General features: G+C 45.3%; 1 protein-coding gene across 2 annotated transcripts in view; it reads right to left on the bottom strand.

The window, feature by feature from the left end:
* Positions 1 to 20,000, bottom strand: part of RAI2 (retinoic acid induced 2) — a 47,973-nt gene extending 27,973 nt beyond the window's left edge. Inside the window, exon 1 of one of the 2 annotated variants that reach the window (XM_027689113.1) lies at positions 19,902 to 20,000. The gene's annotated coding sequence lies outside the window, so the exon portion shown is untranslated. Of the gene's footprint in view, positions 1 to 3,707; positions 3,878 to 19,901 lie in introns of those variants that run through there. The other variant, XM_027689114.1, reaches the window with a different exon arrangement.
* Between the last annotated feature and the right edge of the window lie 442 nt (positions 20,001 to 20,442).

The following is a 20,442-nucleotide window of genomic DNA, read 5'->3' as shown; positions in this document are numbered from 1 at the left end:
GCTGAAGCAATAGTCCTCCAAGGAACCTGCAGGAGAGATGGGTGATGCCAGGGCAGCAGTATGGTCAAAAGGAATTTAATGACTTTGTTTTGTCCCCGACTGTCCATATTGGAGACCCAGACCTTCTCACCTTCTTTAATCCCAGCTTCTTCGGGCTGCTTCACACAAAACAGAAGTCCCAGGGCCAGATCCATGGAAGGAGCCTGATGCCTTGAAGTCATGACTCGCCCCGTCTCTGGCACAATGTGCAGTCGCAGGCAGATGGGAAGAAGCAGGCAACAGCTCCCCGCTCCCACTGGGTGCCTGGCAAACCTCAGCAGAGTCAAACTGCCAGCTCTCTGCTGGGCATAACAAATCTCCCTGTCCTTCGGCATCGCCTCTCTCTCCTTCTGAAGCTTTGTTTTGGTAGAGAGTGGTTCACAAAGACCTTTACACAAACTCACCCCGACAACTGCTTTATTACGTAAAATGATTCACTGATGTTTAAAAATCCCACAAACAGGAGCCCTCACTGACTTTATGACCGACTTCCCACGAAGGCACTGAGGCCAGAAATGGCTAATGTTCCGTCTGGCATTGACTCCCCGTGAATATCTCTCAGCAATAACAACTGATAGCAGAGCTTGGAGTCTACACATCATCCCCCTGTTTGTACATAAATTCCCTTTAAAAGGATTTCAGCATCCTCACACTGCTTCTTCCCAAGCGTTCAGGCTCTTAAAGCCAAGTCAGCCAGACACAATGGTGCCATGCAACTACAAACAACATGGGACAATTTTTTATTACAATACACAGCACTATTCTTTCTAAAAGCACTGCCAGTAATATGCAGTGTGTAAGAATACACATTCATTATAAAGAGGTTAGATACTAATTCCTCCAGCTTAGTTTTTTCTTAAGGGCACCAGCCCATTTTTCAATTAAGGCAGGATAATATTATTAATCATAAAAAATTGCTGATGTGTAAAATTGTTTCCTTTCTGGTTAGCATTGGCTGAGAGATATGGGACATGCTGCCTCTGAATTTGTCTAACTCAGTGGTAATACAGAAGCTGTATCATCCTTTTTGGTGATGACTCACGCTGCTCCCAGCCTCAGCTGCAGGGAAAGGCTCATTGTCCTTTGGGAGCATGGGTCCCTGCTGCTCCAGGTGCAGGCTGGTAGCAATGAGTCTATGGATATAGATTCCCATGGAAAACCTAGCACTGTCCACCATGGGGCAAAAAAGCCGGCATGACTGGGCAGCTCCATGGCAAGAGAGTGCTTTAATGCCTGAGTACTTCCACGGCACTGTGTTTCAGCACCCCCTGAAGAGAAAGATGAGGAGATGAGGCTTCTGTCCCCACCCTCAATTTTCTGTGCTAAATTTGTCACTATGGGACTCTCTGGTGAGATCATCAGTGCTGCCTCTTTAATGCTTTTCCCCCTTCCTCTGCTTCTGAATGGGTTTGCCTAATTCTGATCAAGATAACTGTGCACATTGCCTTCAGATGGGGACACCAAAAGAGGTATGAAGGAAAGAGAAGAATTAAACAACCCAAATCTGCTAAAATAGTAAGCTATGAACAACAAAACCTCTCCTTGCCCTATAGTAAGCAAGGGAGACTCCTGGAGTGTGACTTGGCAGGATCCAAGAAGATGCTGCCGAGGTGTGGGCACGCTAGCATCCTGCAGAAGGACAGCAGCTCCCTGCTGCAGTGCACCCTAGTACCCAGCTCCTCACCCTGCCCAAACTGGGGACCTCTCACACCACTCCTGGTGCAAGTGTCCCACTCTACCCCAGGTCAGACCATGAATGTTTTAGGCAGACAGGACTCTGTACCCTGGTCTTGCTCCTGTAGGCAGCTGGCTGTGACCTTCAGGAGCCCTCCCTAGGACACAGGCAGAAGAACCCAAGTGAGGAGCAGGGCTGTCCCAGGTCCCTCTGTGTTGGAGCCAGGAAACGACCCTCTGGCAGGTTTGCTGGGGATCATGGAGCTGGAAGGAGACAGACAGGTTCCTGGCTCCACAAGTGCTGACGTGTACTTCAGTGGCACAGATCCAGACAAAACGCCTTGTCTCCAGTCATGTGTCCAACCCTTTTCCCATCTATGGGCAGTTTCCCTTCCACACATCATGAAGTCATATATCCCCTGACTTCTGTTGAGATTTTGCACTCCCCTGCTTACAGGACCTCCCACAAGCAGCTCATGACAGTTATCTCCTTGGCAGCTCAACGTTTGCCCATCACCTGGAGAACTTCCGGCATCACTCCCAACTTGCATGCCCCCGTCATCCTGCTCTTCCCTTCCTGGTCTTGTTTCTCCCCTGTTCTGGAAACCACATTCTCCATATTTTTTTCCCTATAGTCACCAATCTTCTCCCAGCTGCATAATTCCCCTCCTGTTTTTCCCACACATGATCAACTCCATAAGTTCAGTTATCTGTAGCCATGTGTTGTTAGTTTTCTGACATCACCAAATACTTTCTTATCTAAAGCGTGTATTATTTATACACACATACATATAAATGGATATCTTCCACCATCTTATTGACTGCTGACCAAGAATAAATCATGTAAAGAGAACAGACCAGACATTGGGACCACCTTGGGGAATGCCCCACCTCACAGTTATTGCCTCCTGGCAAATACTACACCAAGAGGAGCACATTCACTCTGAAGTCTGAGGAGGCAAATCACATAAACAGAAATTGTGAGTTTCAGCCAAAAAACTCCTTTCTGACAAGAGTCACTGCTATTCATATGACTACTCTCATTAGAATCAATGAGAACTGGAAAAATTTGCAGGACAGAGTCTGCATATGTCTCTCCTGGCTGAGATGTTCAGCTGTATTTTTTCTTGTGAAAAGGAAAACTAACCCTGTAGCACCAAAGCAATAAACATAGTGAGATTACTGGTCAGCAACTCAATGGATACTACTTCCAATAGCACTATAGTTAGTAAGTACTCATTGATAGTAATTGCTACAAACAACTGAACAACCAGAGAGAGATTTTCATTTTATTTGTACCCATACATACATAAAAACACCAGTTTGTACAAATCCAAGGTATGTGAAGTTAAAGCTAATGGGCTAGCTTTGTTGAGCATCTCAAAAATCAAATTAACTGCAATCAAATTCATGGCACAACTCAGGGTTCATTTCATTACTATCAGAAAATTCAATCTCTGAAATCTTACAATATTAAGCTAAAGCAATGATCTTTCTGTTAAAGTTCTCTCTTTTTTCATTTTAAGGTGAGAAAAAGCTGCCAGGCCTGGGTAAGGTGGGGGTGAGGATTCCCAATGGATACTACTAAAAGCTTGGCAAACATTCAATCAATTACTCTTATATAAGGGAAAGAAAAAAACCTCAAACATCCTTTCAAACTCACACTAAAATATATTTTGCAGTATAAATTCTATCTCTTGCATCTATTTCTACATCATGCCTTTTCTTGCAAATATTAAGTATATACACACATGCATATATAGGCATACACATATTTCAATTCAAAATACAAATCCATTAGGGAGCTACTTAAATCTGCTCATTGCAGCAATCACTAATCATCTTATCTCTGTGCCATACTGTAGGTGGGAGAGTCAGAAGTTCATTGCATTAAATGCAGGCATTTTCCTTGTTTTAATGAAGCTGCCTTTTTGGTTTATTTTACAATAAGCACTCTTTAACCTTACTGCAAGACCTAGCTGTAGAATACTTACTGCAATTTCAGTCTCCTTTTTTTATCCCTCCTCTTCAAGGTTCCCAGCTAGGTTTCTCTGCAGGAGTCAAGTGTGGTTTTAATAAGGCAGATGAGGCAGAGCTTCTCAACTGCTTTTGATAGAGGTGAGGTGGTCAGCTCTTTATTGACTTTCTGCGGTACTGCAGCTACGGACTGTACAGACAATCTTGCTTTATGAGCATGCACCAGGCAGGAAATGGGCCTGGAAATTTCCAGCCGGCAGTGTTTGATGCACTGTTTGGAAAGCTGCATGATGTGCATATAAAGGAAACGAAGGAGAGCCTTTTCCGTTGTTGTTGTTGTTGTTGCTAACCCATCAGGCTGCAACCGCTACACGTACCTAGGAAAGCCTGCTCAGGAGCCATTTTAAGAATTACTATATCTCAGGAAAAGGAAAGAAAACAACACTGGTTATTTTGTGCACATTAGAGAGTGCTGTGTATCAAAGATCCTTTTATAAACACTCGGAAAAATCACATGGGAGGTAACTAGCCACTAAATTATTTTACTGTCCTTTTCTTATGCAGGCAGCCACAGCACATACACACTGTATAGAGTGCACAGCTGCACTGATATACGCACATCCTCACAAGGGAATGTGGAAAAAAGGAAGCAATCAAGGGCTGATATCATGTACTATTAAGGTTTTATTGATACCAGCATGGAGCAACTGCTTCACTAATTAATGGATGCGCACAAGCTACGCACATCCTTCCAATCAAGTGGCAATAAAACCAGGTAGCCTTCTTCACCCTCATACATATATTACTTCAGCTATTTACCCTACTCCCTGTTTTCCTGCACTGCACACCCCCCTTCACCCAGCACCCTGCACCTACACTAGCAAGGCACATTCTTCTGCTCTGACACTGGGGAGATGCACATTCACGGCCCCCTTCATGAGCTTCCCACATGGCACCTCTCTGAACCAGCTTTGTAACAACAGACAGGGTCCTAACTACACAGATAGGGAGTGTGTAACCCTCCCCCAGAGATGTCTCCACATATGTGGACACAAAAATAACTATTAAAATCGGGTTTGACATCTCTCTGTGCCTCTTCTACTCCCTGCCCAAGGGGGACAATATCCCCCTGACCCAGGGGAATGCAGCGATGGTGAGTGAATCAAAGACGGCAAGAAGGTTCAGACACTTTGGTGATGGCAGCCCTACAAAAGCTGGAACAGATTTTAGCCCCTACGGAAGTACCACACAGGCGTAACCACACCGGGCTGCACACTCCAGCTCTCACCCAGCTGCAGCAGCATCAGCTGCAGAATAACTCTTGTCAAGGACCGGTTGAGGAAGCCAGGTCCCACCTCCTCCTGAAGCACCACACCTGAGTATCCAGAGTTGCATGGTACTAATCACAATTTTGCATCTTTCAGCTAATTGCAAAGCTCTTGGGGTCTCTAAAAATAAAGCTATGCACCCGCAGGGAGGAGTTCAAAAACCTTACAGCTACACTGTTACTATCAGAGGATACACTCTTACTGCATGCAAGATTTAAATATATGCTTAAATTCTACCCACTTCAGGAGGACATAAGGATTTACTTAACTTTCATTATACTAGTCATTTGTTTTATAGTGACTTGGATAATAGGTATAGCACTTTTCATGTATAGCACTGAGCTCCTTCCACTGCAGGGTATTACTTGCTACACATAAATGGCAGAGCAGGTAGAAATTGAGGCAGGCTGGATTTTTAGTTAGCCACCTGAAAAACATAGACAGTGATGGGTAGATGATATTGCTGCAATGCTATGTGAGCGCTCCTAAATTTTCACCTGCTAAATAACCATCAGTGGACAGCTACAACATAGTCCTTAAAGAAGGGACATTTCCATACTGGATTCCATATTTGATATTTAAAAATGCAGCTACAGGGAACAGGCATCCTGTGAAACAGCAGATGTTAGACTCTCACTGCATATATACTGCTTTAATTCAGACGACCTTGCTGAATTAGAAAGCTAAACACAAGATAAATGTCCACTTTCTCTCCTGAATGCCTGCCTTGAGAAGACTCAGTTTTGCTGGGAGTTTAGTTATCTGTGTTTCCTCCCAGTTCCCCATCTGCAGCCCCCCAAAGTGTGTTCTTACAGCAGTTCAGCTTGTTTTTCCAAATCAGATGCTGCTCAGGTCGTGAATCTTATGAATTTTCTTTGCTGATGGGAATTAGAGACTGCTTCACTTTAACCCTCTAACTTGGCAGAAGCTGGAGACTGGCCTGGACCTGCTGCCAGTTTGTGCACTGGGTCTACTCCCAGTAGCAAGAGATGCTCAGGGCTTCTGGAGAGTCATATGCAATACACTGATTTCATTAAAATTACATGCAAGTTTTACTCTTTAAAGCAGAACTCAAACAGTCAAACAATTAATGATTTCTTTAATTCCTAAGACCTTTTTTCTGCATGGGTTTAAAATACTCTAAGAGAAGAAACAGACTGGCATTGTCTTTCGGCCTTTTGCTGGTGGTAAAGAAGATTATTCCTATCATATTCTGCAGGGGTGCTGTCAAATGCTGTTCCAGGCTATGGGCCAAAACCTACCCCCAGCCCATGTGCTCAGTTCCCACTGGCATCAATGATATCTCCACCATGGACTGACAGTAGTAAATGGGCAGAGATGTGCTGGCTGCTCAAATGGCACGATCTATGTGCTGAATAATTCATTTTAAACTGTTGCACAGATGTCAAAATGTTACTGCTGATTTCCAGCCAGCAGAATGGGCGTTTCTTCTCCTGATATGAGTGTGTCACTGCCTGTAATGCCAGAAGAGATTTGGGGGATGCCTCAGCAAGATAGCAAAGCCCATATATGGCATGCCTGTGAACATACAATTCAAATGTTCACTATAGGCCACCTTTCACTCTCCTTATTAGGATTCTCCTGTGGATGCACTCACCCATTGCCTCCAAAAAATGTCAGAAAAGCAGATAAAAACATATGCAGTTACACAGGTTTGAGCATACAGTCTCCAACAATCATTTCAGCCATCTGGATTTTTGCTAAAGTATCACAGAAAAACTCCGAAGTGCAAACAACTTCAGAGTCACAGATGAGTTTTGATAACAAAGTAAATCCAAAGAAAAAAACCCCACCATCTCTGTAAATGGGAATAGATAGATCTATCCTACAGAGTTTGTCAGCCTGGCCATTGCAAGAGCTCCACAGTAGAAGTCAAAGATCTCCCTCCCCTCCAAAATCAAGGAAGAGGAGCTTTCCTGTGTTTCCTCTTTCACTAAACCTGGAACAACCCATTTGCTCAGTACCAAGATTGTCCAGGTGCTGGCTTCCTCACGCAGGCAGCCAGGTGGACTCCAGCTGCTGATGGCCAGCAGACACCTCCAGAGCAAGGCGGGACTCCTGTGGGCAGGCGGGCTTGGGCCGTATGTGAAGGATAGCTCAGGGTGACAGGAAAGACGGAAGGGAAATGGGAGACATGCAAGAAACTCACAGGTTTTGAACTGAGATCAGAGACTGGGGATCTCTGACACGAACCAAAAGAGCACACCACGCCACACCAGGAGCTCTACTAGTGATGTGTCAGCTAAAAAGTACAGTTTTCCACACTCCTAGAGGGGCTTTTTTATGTCCGCTGGTCCGCGTGGAAACAGACCTAGGCTTAATGAGGTCTAATTTGTTTTAAATCCATAGGTTTCTTTTTAATAATTAACAGCCCCATCGCTCAGCAAAGTAATTCCTTACCGCTGACTACTCGCTATTAGGAATGAAATTTAGTGTGAAATACTGTTAAAAGGTGGAAAGTGGGTGACATAATTCAAGTTTTAATTAAAAAAAAATATATATCACACAAAGCCAGAGCCATAGAAGGAATAATAACCGAATAAGCAAAAAAAAAAATCTCAACTCAATGTCTACTCTTCCCAATTACCCACTTTGTTCTTCCATGCTATTTGAATTCTTCTAATTGGTTTCTCTTGCTGGATGCCCCATGCCCAGACCACATCTAAGTTTTTCACTGCAATTCCAGGAACTAGAGAACGTGTCAGCATCATTACCATGAACATTACACACCCTCACACACCAGGGTACAGGAACTACAATTAACACATTAAGAAATAATAACTGCCAAGGGAGCAACGGAAGATAAACAGCATGGAGCTGATGTAGCAAGAATTCTGTTTGGGAAAGGGCTGTCTCTTGGGTAATGGACAAGGGAGAGGAATCGAAGCGCTGCACAGCACTACCCATTTACTAAAGAAAACCCCCAAACCAGTCGAACAACTGTTTACACATTAATTTCTTGAAATATAATTTCACCAAAAGTATTGCCAGCTTTAAACTAGTTTTTAAAGGAATCTGAAGGCTCATGTTTACAAAGAAATAATAATCATGTCCTCTTTCAAAGTTTAAAATCGGTATATGTTTTTTGCTATTTGAAAACCCGTCCTGAAGTGCTGCAGGTTTGTTGTTTTCTTGTTCTGTTTTTTAACAGAAGACAGAAATACTTATTTCTTTTACTAATTTATAATAATTATTTTTTTATTAATTTATAGTAACTATTTATTATTATATATATTGATATAGAGGTATACAGAGAGAGACACATATATAAAAATAATAATAAAATGGACTATTTTTTTCTCTGCTTGTTGATAGCCATTTTTATAATTGCTTGGGGATTTTGTTTGTTTGGTTGGTTTGTTGGTTTTTTTTTAAATGACATTTAAATAATTAAGTTATTTTCCCAAGAATTTTTAATGAAAAAAATACTTCAGATTCCAGAGTCTTTTATTTAAAGCTTCCAGTCTGAAAATGTTTTTTGTGAGTAGTCCTACAGAAGCTGCATAACTGCAGAAGCTGCAAGAGCATGCCCACCATCTGGATATCTATTTTCACTCCTGTACCCAAAAGAAATCATGAACCACGCTGGTCCTTTTAGAGATCAGTCTTGACTTTAGCTACTGCTTTCAGATGGACCAGCTGAAGGCCTTAATTCTTTATTTTTCACCAAGATTACAAGCTGAAGGAACACGATGGCACAGACGAGGTTTATGAAATGCTTTGTCTCGTCTCTGTCCCACCTTGGGGCTGCACAGTTACAGAAAACCCAACAAAAATATCACTGTTATAACCCCTTTCCTACATTCAGTCAAATCCCTGTGCAGGAAAAGGGAGGCAGAAGAGGCACAAATATATGGGCAGGATTAGCAGCCCTGCTCAAACCCACCTTTTGGGGAGAGAAGGGCGAGTCCCTCTCAGCTGGGGCGATGCTTGTGACCCATGTGGGTGCTCGGGTGCAGGGTTCCTGTGACAGGCGTGATCCCCCCCCGCTGCCCCTGCACATGGCTCATCAGTCAACTCAGACATTTCAGCAAATCACATGGCACTTTGTAAAAACATAATTGTTTTTATTTTCCAATTTTCCATGTTTTGTGTAGAGTGCTGCTGTGTTCAAGTGAAGTGAATAAAAGCATAAACAGTAAGCACCATCTGGAGAACATTCTTCCAGCATGCTGAGAAATAGCAGCCGCCTGTGCACTACCTGCTATAAATAAATGTCATTAAAAAATGTCCAAAAAATTGTTTGTTCCTGTTTGATGGAACTGTAGCCGGATAAAATTTTCCTTAACTCTGTTTTCAGGTACCTGCCACCTTCACGGAAAAAAACCCAAACCAGATGCAGATGTTTGTTTTTCATCCCTTTATGTTAACAGGGGTATTACTAACAGAAGAGCAACCCTACACATTATTCTTATAACAGCAACAGAGGTCGCAACTTAAGCGTAACATGCGAACAAAGCACTGAAAATCCAAATGCTTTTTAAACTGTACCAGGTTCACAATAGGGTGGTATCTCTCAGCCTGCTAGCAAAAAGAAAGGGTAAAATTATTCATTCTCTAAACTGATAGTGTATCAGTTTGGAAAGGAAAAAAAAATGCCAGAAAGTCAGTAATTTATTTTCAGTCTACACAAAGCTGCTCCCATCTCCCTTGCTGCTGACAAAATACAGACCAAGCTGGCTGTGGGGCTGTGATGAGGCTCTGCAAAGGGTCGGCATTCGCTGTGTTTGTTTAATCACTGCAATTAGAGCTACGCAAATAATGAAATTGTTTGCTATAGTGGCCAGACTGGGAAAAAAAAAATTAAAAAGAAATGTTTGGGTTGAGTGATTTAAGAACATTTTTTTCTTTTTTGGTAGAATGAAAAAATAAAACTGTTTAGTTTGTTCCACTCAGAGGGTATTCAAGCCTTCAAAGAATCCATTCAGTTCGAAATGAAAAATACATTTTCATGCTGCAACAAAGCGTTTGAGCAATTGACATTTTTTCCTTTTTTTTTCTTTTTTTTTTTTTTTTTTTCTGTCAGACAAACATTTTCAGCAGCCAGAAAGGGATGCTTAGAAGAGCTTGGTGCTTCTTAGGGAGGGAGGAGAGGATTTGACCACCCGTTATCCCATCCTCAGACACACCTTGGGCCATTGTGCAGGGGCAGGGTTGTGCACTGCAGCTTCAGGAAGTTGCTACCAGCCCTTGGCTTCCCTGCCACCCCATGCTCTGCTCTGAGCAGCCCCCCACACCAGGGAGCCCAAGGGGGATCTTCCCGCTTTACCCTGCGGCGCGGGACTGGAATGTCGCTTGCCGGAGGGTGGCGGGTAGGTACAGCCACGGGAACAGCAGCACTGCCTTTTCTGGGTTACCGACGGCTCAGCCACAGCTGGCACCGTGCGGGTCTTCCCAGGGTGACATAGCCCTTGCTGTCCACATGAGGCTAGGATGTGCTTCAGGATACGGCACGGGGCTGAGGCTGCCAGAGGCTGATGGAGGATGCAGTCTGAATTCTCCCTGACGAGCCACCAGCGGGAAGAAGGACTTGAAAAAATTTTAGGGGGGTTTCCTCTTTATTTTTTAAAAAAAACCCACACCTTGGATTAGTAAATTTCATGAAGCAATGGGAATTAATCTGTCTTGTGAAACAACATCCACAAAAACAGGCTGGGTCCCTTGAACGAGAGAGTGGCTGAGATCCCCAAGGCACAGGGGCACATCACCAGCCTAGCCCGCCATCATCATTCAAAGGCAAGAGTGGAAACGATGGACATAAACCAGATTCGGTCCTTCCCTCAAGCTATGCCACTTTGTCCAAAACCAAAGTTGTTGCACACTAGTATGTTCACAGAGCAGCTCTACTAAAGTCTTGCTTTCAGGTGGGACTGGCCACTGCAAGCAAGGGCATAATTCCCACCATATTTTATTCCCTGTTTTCACAGGGACTCCGTGTGCCAGGAACTGCATGAATAGGGATGAGGGTACAGTCCCTTCCCCAATGAAATCATCATCTCAAGCACAGCAAGGGCAGGAAATGATAATGTGGTTATGGTTCCCATTAGCCATATTTTCCTAATATAAATATTTTAGCTACTTTTATTTACAGAGTCCACTCACACTAGTTAAATGATATACTTTGGAAAGGGATACATAGGCTGTCTGGAAATGAAGACACTAGACTACTGAATTTGTTAGGATGATAATGATGATTATCATGATTAATCAGTCTTGATAGATAAGATTTTCCCAGACCAGGTGTGCAGGGAAGGCAGGTGGTGGGAACATGGCTGGCTGTCTGTCTGTGCATGCACACATGTGTGCGAGTGTGCGTGTGGGGTGGGGAGGAGGGTTATTCTTTGTTTTGCTTTTGCCTTTGGTCAAATTCAAACAATGTGCAGTAACAAGAAGTAAATGTCATTTTCCTCCCATCCATCTTAATTTGGCATCCATTTTAAAGCTTACCTTTGACCTTTTAAAATGTTAATACACTTAAGCAGATATAAAAACCACAAAGCTCCTGGAAAAATTAATCACAGCCATATCACGATGCTAGTCTAAAAATGTAACATCAGTTGTTTTCCTCTTTAAAGAAACATTTGTCCGATGCAGCAGCAGTAACTGTGCTACAATTAGCTATTATTTCCTTTTCAAACAAATATCCACGTTAAATGCCATAGCAAAGCCCTTTCAGCACAATCAGCACAACGTACTATGAATCTTTTGTTGAGTAACTGCCTAGAACCACAGAAAAGGTCCTGAAAAGGACCTTGAGAAGTCACCTAAGCCATCCCTCTGCCCCAGGCAGGACCAGCTGTATGTAAACTATTCCTGACAGGAAACCATATTTATATTTCCTTAAAGTAGCAGCCTTAAACAGAACTGGGAAAAAAATTTTAAATCAAAATACATAACATATATATATAAATAATTCATGTATGTACATTACATACACAAATAAGAAAATACAAAGAGACAACCCTGACCTAAATGATAACTCTCCCTCCTCTGACCACTTCATACCCTATAACCAAAGAATTCAAAACAGGAAACTCTAATAAAAACACCTCCTTCCTTTTTAAAAATAAAAGGCTGCTAGATTGAGAACCTCAGCTCCTTGGAAATGCAGAGGCACCTCTTCTCTAGGAAAGATTCATCAGATCCCAAAATATTTGGGTCTTTATGCTTCAAAGTAAAGAGCTCTTCCATTCCCCCAGAAAGCAAATATGAAGTAAGAGTGTTGACCAGCTTTTCCAGTAACCAAAGTGAATCTAAGATGTCTGTAGCCTGTTCATGATCAAGGGCATCCACCTCGTCTCTTGACTTAACCATTTCTGGTGGGAGGCTGTACTAGGTTCCTCCAGCTCCAGGAGGAACTGTCATTGCACAGCTCTGGGGTTACACACTGTGAATGTGGGGATCCATGGCACATAGCCACATCCTGCTTCCACTTTCTTGTCTGTAGCATCTGATGGCATCCAGGGCTACCCCCATCAATGTAATACCCCTCTTTAGAAGACAGAAAGCTGTGGTGACACCCAAAATATATCCTAAAAGACAAGTGATGATTTCATAGCTAAACACAGCTGCTACCCAAGCATCCAAAAAAAAAATCAGTTAAGGACCTAAATGTCAAACCCAAACCAAAGGCAGATGCATTCCCTCACTGAGCAGGGAAGCAAATTCCATGCAACTGTTTTCTTCCACCTACATTACTCTGGTTCTAGTACAACTGGAGCGTGGCCAACCAGTTTTCCACAAAATGAACACACGCTTAGGTACAATGGTGTGGGAAGATGAGAGATATTGAGCTTGGCACCACCAGCCCAATGAGAGAAAGACACCCCTTTGTGTATCCTGCACACACAAATTAGAAGAGCTGCAGTGAAGAGCCCAATTTCTTCCATCACGGAAGCCTTGTGAATCCACCTTAACCATATGTGGGTCTTCCAGCTGTGAAATGGCAAGAGGTAACTCCATCCATCCCCTCGAGCCAGAGATGAATGAACAGCATGTCACGCTACAACAAAAGGCTCTTCTGGGCACTTCTTCTTCTAGGATCTGCTTGTGCAAATACACACATGTGTCTGCCTATGGACATACGTATATATATTTATTTATATCTGTATACTACATGCTCTTTCCAGTAGACAGTATCCTGGGCCAAAGGGACCCATTGCTGTCACACCAGGAAACCTTCCATGGCTGCAGACCCATGCTTCCACTGATCCTCTGCGTGAAGCCCTCTGATCCAACTGCTCTCCTATGGTGAGTGTGGAAAACTCTCCCCCAAGGTCAGGCATCTTATACAGCAAATTCAATGGGCTTGGCACCTGCAACAATTATCTCTGAGAACCCCCAAGACAGCTGCCCAAGACAATGACACAGACAAGATTCTTCTAAACAAGGAATGATCCTTCTAATTTTCTTCCCTGGGAAGTATACAACACTTTGGGAGGGGGGGAGGGAAATACAATAACTGCACATATCTGCATATATGTTCCTGCTTCCTTCTGGCCTCTCCTCAGCATCCCACAGCCTGGAGAGCAAAGCTTGGCTACATGAGCAGGGCAGACCTCCTGGCTGAGAGCCGCCTTCTGATCTCCAGCCCCATCACCAAGGCTGGAGATGAAGGCATCTATTATTCAGACAGTGATGCCAGACTTCTTGGTTAAGAAAATCCTGATTAAAAAACAATGTGTTGCCCTTCCTGTTTGCTTTGCAGTGGCCTTGTGTGGATCCAGCTCTACGGAAAGCAATCCATCACCAACAACCAGAAAGATGTGTATCATGCAAATACAAAAATACTTCACATTTCACTTGGTTTTTCATGTCTTCCATTCTCATTGCCCATTCTAGTTCAGCTCTCCTCAGTATCTTTTCTTTAACCTAATTAGTACAGATATACATGGACCACCCAGTATTTTTTAAATGAAGGACGGTTTTGTGCAATATTATCACATAAGCTTTCAAAGACAATCAAATTTAAAAGAAAATTAACACAATGAATACACATTTCTCACATTGTCACTCCTGATATGATGTTTCTTGGATTTTTTGCTTACATGCAACGGAATGTACATTGTCATACTGCTTGTGACTGGTTTATTCACCGTATTCTGATAATCATGGACTGTCACTTCAGTAACACTCCTCTAGCTAATTAGTTTATTCACTAAGCACAGATGAATGGCTGATGAGCTACAAAAAGTTGCTATTGTCTGAGTCAGTCACCAAGTAACTAACTTGGCCATTTAGCCAAGGAGAAGTTTTCTTCTCTGAAAGGTGACAAGTAGCTATGTAATGACTTCTATTATTTTCTCAATAAACTCAGAGAAAATAGGACATTGCAGCTAGAAAAACAGAGAAAGAGAAATTAGCTGCTACTGTCATTAAGGATTCAGAGGCTGAAAAAGAACAGTTGGTGCAATGCAGCTGGAGAGGCTTTTCGGAGTAAAGTGATTATTCTCTGGCCATTAACAAATTATTTTTTGCTGGAATGCAAGACCTGCACTCCTCCAAATAACCTGGCTTTGCTGTGAGGAGCACACTGGCTGCTAGGACAGGCAAAAGCCATCGCCCTTTTGGCCCTCCTGATGGACACTGCACTTCTTCCACCTCTTTGCTTCCATGCCACAGGAAAAGCACAGAAATAATTGAAAAACTGAAGCATATGCAGACATTTGAAGAGAGACTGGTCTTCAAAATCAGCCTAAGTGAATTTGGAGCTGCATTGAGCATGTTCAGGGGGGGCACCTGCCCCACTGAAGCTTAGTGAGGTGTCACAGCAAACTTCCTTCACCTCCCTTGCCCGTCAGAGCTCACCTGCAATCATTGATCCAAAGATAACAAGACGATTATGATTTATAAGAAGATGATTTATGGACACAGTCAGTACTGGGGCTTGTTCTAAGATCTCTGTGCCTGCCACGGGGGAGGCAGGAGGGAACCCAAACCCTCACCCGGCTTGTCCTTCAAGTCATCAACAGTTGCCTTCCTTCTGCTGTAGTGGCTGCTCTCTTGGCACTCCAAGGGAGTGCAAGCAACACAGGGACCTGGAAGCTACTAAGCTGAAGGACAATATTTTTCTGAAAAGGCTGAAGGGAACAGCAGACCTACCCTAGGGTCTTTGGTTAATTTTTGAGAACATTTAGCTCTGTATCTGATGTCTCAAAGAAGCATTTCCAAACAACAACATGCCCAGATTGAGATCAGTGATGAGTGGTGTCCCGCAGGGGTCCATACTGGGACCAGTGCTCTTTATTGTCTTCATCAATGACACAGACAGTGAGATTGAGGGCACACACCGCTCTTGTGAGACCCCATCCGGGGTGCTATATCCAGCTCTGGGGTCCTCAGCACAGGAAAGACATGGACCTGTTGGAGCAGGTCCAAAGGAGGCCACAAAGATGATCTGAGGGCTGGAGCAGCTCTCCTATGAGGACAGGCTGAGAGAGCTGGAGCTCTTCAGAAGAGAGAAGAGAAGGCTCTTAGAAGACCTTACAGCAGCCTTCCAGTACCTAAAGGGCACCTACAGAAAAGACAGGAACAGACTACAGGGACAGACATTCTAGAAGATCCTGTTGCACTAGGACAAGGGACAATGGTTTTAAACTAAAGGATGGTCAATTTAGACTAGACATAAGGAAGACATTTTTTAACATGAGTACGGTGAGACATTGGAACAAGTTGCCCAGAGAGGTGGCAAATGCCCCGTCCCTGGAAACATTAAAGGTCAGGTTGGACAGGGCTCTGAGCAGCCTGATCAAGTTGAAGATGTCCCTGCTCACTGCAGGAGGGTTGGATTAGATGACCTTTAAAAGTCCCCTCTAATCCAACTAGTCTATGATTCTATGAGCTAGGAAATATAAAAGGGTGCTGGAAACAGGTCCCAGTCAGACAGATCCAGTCACTCACACTCAAAGCCAGCACTTGAGTGTGAAGTGGCAGCTGCCACAGGGGTCCCCCAGGACATACAGCCATCCACAGGACTGACAAAATCCTACAGATACGCCCCTGTAAGTTCACCTCAAACATGTTACAGCTCTGCACATTAAAGGACAGCATGGATAAAACTGGCTGGGGGGGAGAAAAAAGAAAAGCCAGAACTAACAAGCAACATTAAATCACCTGGCAGAGCAGCTCCTCCACAGAGTGGCCTATTTACAGAGTAGCTCAGTGCCCTGGGAGGGATCAGCAGTATTGCAAACCCAGAAAAAGAAATTCCCGAGAGGAACTGAGACAAGGTAACAATGATCCCTGCAGCCTAGGACCTCTCACACAGCCACGTCCTTTTTGAAATGTAGATTCTGCTGGAAGGACTTAGGCCTAGGGCTTTGAGCATGAGAGAAGGAAAACTTTTTCTTCCTGAAGACAGTCAAGCAATGCTGAAAACTGTTTTACTGTATTATTTTCTGTAGATGCTGTTTCTGAAGGCATGACCCAGAACAGCCTGATCGCAAAACAAAGCCATTTGTGGCTAGCACCACACATCACTGACTGTCTCTTTCCTCTCAAAATAAAATAAAATAAAATAAAATGAAAGCAAGTACCCCCATAAATCATTAATTCATTCCAGTTTCATAACAAGAATATTGGTCAGCTCCCATTTTACGTCCCTCTCTCTGGCTGCCTGGTCTACAAAGCCACCATTTCAGCTGCTTGTGCATACAGACCAGTGGACACACTGCACCACAACAGCACCCACATCCCCATTCTCCTGCCTGTGGAGAGGATGGCCACCCTTCTCCCACAAACCCTCACCTGCTTTGCCACCTTTCTTAAAGAATTTTTTTTATTAATCGGTAGCTCTGAGGCACCCATCAGCTGTACTCAGCTCCTGTAACAATCACGTGATTTATGTAGAAGTAATTGGGGTTAAACTATCTGCCACATCAAACTCTTCACATTTGGCCCCATCTTTAGGACCTAGAAACATCTGAAATACATAAAGCCCTGTGTCATTTAAAAGGGTCTGGGCTTAATTAGCATCATTCTGGATTTTATGGGAGAGATGTTGCTCTGCCAGCTTTAGGTAGCTAGTCTATCACTTGCAAGGTTATTTTCTTTTTTTTTTCCCTTTAGTACCTACATCAAAATATTTTTCCACACAGCTTTTCTTTTTCTTTTTTTTTTCCTAATCCTCCAACCAGCCGGATGACAACCACTCCTTATCTCTGGCTGTCTTCCATGCTAAAATAAGAATGCTGTTGTTACACTGAGGGAGCTGCACCCTTCCACCTCCGTTCCCTCCCGACATGCACGCAGCTGGCTGCGCAGGAACGCCCGAGGTGCCATTTTCTGGCCATTTTGTTGTGATGCTGTTGCAATTTACCCTCTAGCTACAATTTGTATTTCTAAATCACACCAGGCCTCTCGTGCCATGGATTTTACAACCTCAAGTGACAGACAGTCTCTGTCCTGAAGAGCTGGTGGTGCTCAACCCATCTCCACTGCCACTGCTTCCCTGCCTTGATGTAGGCTAGGCTGACACAAGGGCCAGCACGCAGCCAAACACAGCTCCAACGAGGCCGGGAGATTTGATTAGCAGCAGAGAATGACTGGATTAGAAGAGGGATAGGATTAGAGATTGATGAGTTGCTCCGAGGCTGCTACGTCTGTATGACTGGCTCCAGCAGCAGCATTTGAATGTCAAACTGTTTCTCCTCGGAGCAGGGAGGTACCACCTATGTCAGGCTTCAGATAGTGCAAGGCAGCTGGAGGAAGGTAAAGGGCTTGAGTTGGAGTCTGAACTGACAGCTCAGTATACGCGAGCCCTTAGTGGGTCACGCAGAGATGAGAAGAGGGGAGAGAGGGAAATATGAAATTATTTGCCCACAGCTACACTGGCAGTTTGTGTCAGAGGCAAAAATGGGAGCCAGATTTTTTTTCAAAAAATGAATTCCTCAAGCAGGAGATGAGCCAGCCGCCTTTGTTACATGCAAATGCATTTTTTCCCTGTAATTCATACTGCTGCAGGCTCTGCACAGTGAGCTCCAGCTTCCTGAAGTTGTAGGGTGTTCTGCATGAACTGCTCATTGCACACCTCACGGCCACTACTCTGTCCCCCAGCCCATGCTTGCAATGCAATCCACATGTGTTGCAAAAGCTTATCACTTGCTTTTTTTTGTAGGAAGCAATCAGGACCCTGCAAAACCCGTCACTGAGGTGATTTCCAGTCTGACCTGGATAGCTCTGGCTACTGGATCACCTCCAGAATTTAATGTATACACGGAAATTCAGCGTCACTCTCCAGTTAACTCAAGCAAACTTGAGTTAAAAAAAATTCCCTCTTCAAATTTGGCTTCAATCATCTCTGAAGGTGAAAGAGACTTCAGCATCTCCCTACTGGAGCTTCTCACAGAAATGCTACAAAATTCATCAGAGACACTAAGGACAAAATAGTGAGGATGCATTAATTGATCAGGTTGCTCTAGCAGAGCAGCGTAAGAAATTGTACCGGCCATCAGCAGCCTCCTGCGCTAGTTACTGTAGTTACATCTGATTAACCAGGGCCACTCACAGAGTCATGAAATGGAAGGGAAAGCTTTTCCAAATTTACATATTAAAAACATGGAGGTGTGCTGATTTCTGTCCTATGGAGTGTTTCAGGCATAACACTAGTAATCAGTAGCGATTTGTGAGGAACACTAAGCCGATTTGCTAGTGATAAACGACATGAAAGGTTACTTAGGAAAAAGAAGAACATTTCCTCATCAAGTTTAAACGGAAAATACCTGAAGAATTAATGGGCAACCAGATACTCTTTCCTCTTTAACAATACATCCCCACTAGACAATATATATACCCTCAATCATGTATTTTAAGCATTATTTTTTAAAAATTACTTCTAGTGGAGCATATAAACTACCATCAACAACAGCAACTAAACCAAAGCCAAACCAATCTCTTAAAAAAGAGGGGGAAGTGAGGGAAATGAGAGAAGGAGAATAACTGCCCGCCCAGTGAGCTTGCACCATCTCCCCGGAGGGATGCAGAACTTCTGGAGCACGACACTTCACCCAGGCACCCAGCGCCACGCACGCCCGGAGCACTGCGAGGCCGGCACAGATGCCCCGCGACAGCCTCATCCAAAAAAACACATTAAGGGAGACGCAGGTGACAGTCCATCCTCCTGGCAGACTTCGCCGGGAAGCCGAGCGACAGCGGGAGGAATTTCTGCCCCAACTTCGGAAGGGTAAATTCTCCTCCTGCTCCTCGCTTGTCACCGGCTGCGTGAGGGACCCCAAATAATCCCATCTTGTAACCCACCCTACACATTTCTAATCTCCTTCTCCCAGAGCGCGGACCCGGGCGCTCAAAGCCGCCGTGACCTGCCGTGCGTGTTTTGCTCCCCGTGGGGCAGGAGCCAAAAGCCGCGGGGGGCGATGCCTGGCCGCGGCACGCGCCGCTCCTCCCCGCGCACCCACGGGCGTGATTTTGGAGAAGTTGCGCAGGCAAAAGGAGGAGAAGGAGGAGGAGGACGACGACGACGACGACGAGGAGGAGGAAGGGCGGGGGTGGGGTGGGTGTCTCTGCCCGTGCGGTCACGGTCTCGCCCCGTCCCTGTCCCCGCCGCGGTCCCTCCGCGCCCCCCCCACCGCCGCAGCCCCACTGCCGGGACAAACCCGCACAAAGCCGCCGCCGCCGCCACCGGGATCTCGCTGCGCCCGCTCGGCGCCACCAGAAACAATAGTCACGGGCCGAAGCGGGGATCGCGGGGCCGCCGCCCTGCCCGCGGTACCGCAGCGCCCGGCCGCCGGTGGGAAGAAGGGCTGGATGGGGGGAGTGTGATTCCCGCAAAGCGCCGCCGCCCCGGCCAACCTGTCACCGCTCCGCCCGCCCTGCGCTGTTGGCACGCCGCCGTTCCGTGGCACCTACCTGCGGTGGAGGGTGCGGCAGCCCCTAGCTGGGCTCCATGGGGGCCGAAGCCGCCGCCAGCCTCTGTCAAGCGCGGCCGCCGGCGCCGGGGACGCGCCGCCCTGCCCTGCCCGGTACCGCGTCCCGCTCCCCCCGCGCCGGGCGGGGCCGGGCGGGGCGGGGCGAGCAACGGGAGCGGGGCTTGGCCGACCTGGACCATGCCCACCGCCGCTGGCCCCGCCCCCTCCCGCCGGCCTTTCTCCCCTCCTCCCGCACCGGAGAGGGATGCGCGGGATAAGGATCGGTGAGGGTCCCGGGTAGCCACGCCGGGAACAGCCCCGACGCCCAGGAGGATGCTGCAGCAGGCAGCGTGATCCTTGGTCATAAATCTTACAGATGTTTTGCTCTCCGCTTGCTCGAAGTTTTGACCTTGTCTCCTCTGCATCAGTCTCGGATTGACCACGTTTCTGATTTCCTGTTTTTCTTTATTCCCCCACCCCACCCCCGACCTCTTTCGCATCTTTTTAATTCCCCTCTCCTCCGCCGTCTTTTCCATCCTTAG

The sequence above is a fragment of the Neopelma chrysocephalum genome, unplaced genomic scaffold (assembly GCF_003984885.1).
Source record: "Neopelma chrysocephalum unplaced genomic scaffold, ASM398488v2 Primary Assembly neopelma1_76, whole genome shotgun sequence".
NCBI lineage: Eukaryota > Metazoa > Chordata > Aves > Passeriformes > Pipridae > Neopelma > Neopelma chrysocephalum.
This window is presented reverse-complemented; position numbering and strand designations above follow the sequence as displayed.